Here is a 3,904-nt window from a genome sequence, read left to right as displayed (position 1 = left end):
TGTCTGCTGGAAGTTTCCCTCTTCAATCTAAACCACGTTATTTCAGACCCCCTTTTTTATTGTCTGTGGAACACAAAAGGAGGTTTTTTGACTTACGAAATCTCTTTACAAATTCTGCTTTTGTGCTCCATGGAAGAAAAACATAAACACTGTGTGAGTTTGAATGACATGAAGGTGAGTAAACAATGACAGAATTTTCCTTTTTGGGTGAACTGTTCCTTTAACAAGACACTAGAATACACAATCTCTCTTTTAGACTGAAAGAAAGCAAGGTGTTTGTGATAAACTGTCACTTACAGAGTCTTTGGACTTGATCTTGTCTCTCTTCTCAGGAGAGAGTGGTTGTATTCTCAATGGCCTTTATGTGGGGAGAGTGGATTTAACACTGGGGAAATAGGACACCATTAGCCATCTAAGCATCTTGTATGCGTTTATGGAAGCTATTTGCTGGCTGTTTTTGTGCAGCCTCGAGGTCTGTGTCCCGGTCATGATCCCAGCAGGGACACAATCTGCGTCTGAAGTGCGGGAGGTGCCACAACAAAACAGCCCGTTATAGGACAGAGGGACTCGGAGGGGTTAGTTAAGAAGCAAGCCGAGCATGAAGCGTTGAATGCTTGACTCGACACGTGAAAAGAGAAGGAAAAAATGCTGAAGCCCCCTGGCTGTCTCTCAGTCCTGCTGAAAAGAGGCGCCTTTTAAATAACATGCTACAGACACTCGTTATTTCTTTCTCCTGAGAAAAAACTTTAAATGGTTCCTCTAGAGTTTCAGAAGAGATTTAAACACTGACTCAAACTCTGCTCAGATTTGCTAAGCCTCTGAATATCACAGAGCTGCTGAAAGCATTTTCACTCCCCAGACACAAGGCCTACGGAAGCCCGTTGCCACCATGAAAGAAAGGTAGGCTAATTGCCACATGATTTTTACATCTCAAAATTATTTTCCACCCTCTGAGTTCTGAGTTTAAATCTCGCAAAATTAACTTTTAATTAGCAAGGGTAAAACAGTTTTGTATTATTTTATTTTAATTCCGTGAGCCGATAAGGCCATTGCTTTTAAAGAGAAACCATCAGAAACGTGTGTATGTAGGCCTATGTCTGTATGTATATATAGTTAGTCATAAAAAATAGGGCCAAACATTTTCTTTCTTTCTGTGAGCAACACACTCACATTTGATCATCATTCCGATTCACAGTAAGTAAAATAATTTAAACTTTTGAATAAACTTTGTACAGCCCTTTTTCACATTTCCCAGCAGTGAAAGTCATCATAGTTGGGTAAACTTCGAGAGCAGTGAATGGGAGAGTAGCTCAAACAGCAAAAGAAAAAGTCCACGATACTGTTTTCACGACTTTTAATCAAAGAAAAAAAAAATGAGTGACTGATAAAGGCAGTCAGAAGAGAGAATAATGTCAAAATTACTGTCCCAGACACCGCATTAGTGTTAACTAGGTTTTTTTTTTTTTTTTTTGTAATTTGATGCAAAGGTTATATAATACAAAGTAGTGTTATAATGTAAATACATTTAAAAATAAATAAATAAATAAAAACTTACAAGGATTTTCGATGCTGATGACTTTTGAAATGCTTCATCACGGTTTTGTGAAAATGGTCTATTGCCATTGGCTCTTGCTTATCTTGCGATGTTCCAAAGTTCAGGTTTATGTTTTGAGTGAGTGTAGCGTTCCCGCAACTTATCGAAGTGGGATTTTTAACAATTAAAATGTTGCGTTTGACCTTACACAAAATTATCTTATGAAGACTTGGAATACTTTTCCATAGGAGCAGCAGATTAAATGCAACGAAACAAATGCGTATCCTAAAATACTGATGTCAAGGGTAAGTAGTCAATATTAGGATAAATATAAATAAACCTGTCACGTCACAATAAGGACACTAAAGGACACATTTGGTCTTATACTGACAAACTGTAGTGTCAAACAGATTCGTTTCGTCTAAAGACATGTATTTACAAGTTGAACGGCCACATAAATTAGGTGAAAAAAAACAACAACAAAAAAAAAACATACGGTATTTTGGTCAAAATAGCTATATTTGCTAGGCCTCTATGATTAAATATATATATATATTTTAAATAGAACATCTATAGTTTCAACCTTCATATTCCAAAATATATTTCAAAATTAATTTCAGGGGCAAGAAAATATATTCATATTTTTAAAATATATTTTCAAAAATATACAAAAAGATGGCCAATTGATAAACTGGTAGAAAATATAAGTAAATATATTCTGAAACATAGAACACATATAGCTAAATTTTTTGTAGATCTTGAAATACACAGTATATGAAAATGATTCGAACGCACCAAAGGATCTAAGCTTTTGTTCACATTCCTTTTAAAGCTGTATACTTTTACTGTGTGTAAAAAATTGACTTGTTTATGTTTATTTCTCCAAATGAATTTCACGAGATACATATGAGGAAAAAAAGTTGAAACAACTGCGACCTCATCTTATCTCCTGAACTATGAAAGAACAACCTCTGAGCAATAACATTCTCATCTGGGAGGTCAGAATAGCTCTAGATTAGAGGAGCTTTTTATTCTGATCGTGAATGTAGATCAAAGTCGCAGTGTATTAGAGGTCGGTGATGGAGTCAATACACAGGCCTCAGATTCATTCCGAATGAAACCTGCCATGAAAATGATAGTGTATCCATTGTGCCAGAGAACTCTATGAACTCTGTTGTTTTGCAGGGAACAGATTGATTGCTTTGCAGAAATGGCTGTGGCGGGCATGTGAGTAAATGCATCTAGCTTGGCTTCCATTTGACGGCCTCATTTGAGCTTTATTGTTTCTTTTGCTTTGTTGCAGCTGCCCAGAGAGCAATATAACAACATAAAAACTAAAACCACTCTGTTTAATTCGATTTTTAAGATAATATGAATCAAACAAGGCCTTCATGCACCAACATCTTGACTGTTTGTAACTAAACACTTAAACTCAGGTATTTGGCTTGGACGTGGGCTGATGTTCTCAGCTGTGTTTGTATATCTTGTTCTGTGATTGTTGACTGGTTCTGTTCACTCCACATCATGATACAACACAGATCTTGAACCCTGTGGTAGGCATCAACTCTAAGGAACTTAAATGTGAACTGTAGCAAAAGTACATTCTGCCTGACTCTCTTTAAAAGTACAAACCTAAAGAAGAGGATTGCGGAGCTTTGATGGCATGACAGCAGTGATTTACTGTTAGTGTGCATGTTATGGCTTCTTCTGCCTTCAAGCAATGATCATCTTTATTAGATGTGCACATGAACCTCACCACAATGTCTTAATCACTATTGGGTAACTGGATTTTCTTTGATTTTCTTTCTTGGCATTGGTAGTCGTAAACGTTGCCTCTACAATTTCTTGTGTGCACATTTTGTGAAGAATAGTGGAAATCTTCAGCTTCCCCTTATTTGTGAACTGTGACAATGCTCATTGAATAACAATTAGAATTATTTTCTTCCCACGAGACAAATGTGTTTGTAAGAGTTGTTTTTAAGTTAATTACAGAGACTATTCTTGTTTGTTTATTCTGACATCATATCTAGCATTGATCTTAAAAAATGTCTTATCTTTTTTGTCTTTAGGATCTTTTTAGTGGAAAACACTGATTTATATTTATTATTATTATTATTACTATTACTAGTAATTTCGTTTATTTTTGTATGTGTTAAAAATATAGAACGATGCAGAGGTTTCGACGACATTTATGATGTTTGTTGTGCAGATGTTTTTGCCATTTAAACAAAATACACAAAATAAATACATTTTAGAATTTTGTAATTAATAAGCAACAATGATCATGTGACTCTGTACAGATAATCCACTGAAGCTCAAAATTATCTTTTGATCATCCAAAATCATGCTGGAAAGCACGCTCATCAGGTT

At 35.5% G+C, this 3,904-nt stretch overlaps 1 long non-coding RNA gene across 1 annotated transcript; it reads left to right on the top strand.

Moving 5' to 3' along the window:
* Window positions 1-767: 767 nt before the first annotated feature.
* On the top strand, window positions 768-3,597 carry LOC122140109. Its single transcript, XR_006156818.1, has 3 exons — window positions 768-900; window positions 2,720-2,761; window positions 2,838-3,597. It is a non-coding gene; the product is annotated as an uncharacterized LOC122140109 (long non-coding RNA).
* The last annotated feature ends 307 nt before the right edge of the window (window positions 3,598-3,904 follow it).

This window comes from Cyprinus carpio, chromosome B16 (genome assembly GCF_018340385.1).
Source record: "Cyprinus carpio isolate SPL01 chromosome B16, ASM1834038v1, whole genome shotgun sequence".
Taxonomy (NCBI): domain Eukaryota; kingdom Metazoa; phylum Chordata; class Actinopteri; order Cypriniformes; family Cyprinidae; genus Cyprinus; species Cyprinus carpio.
The sequence above is the reverse complement of the archived record's forward strand: the minus strand, read 5'-3'. Positions and strand labels throughout refer to the sequence as shown.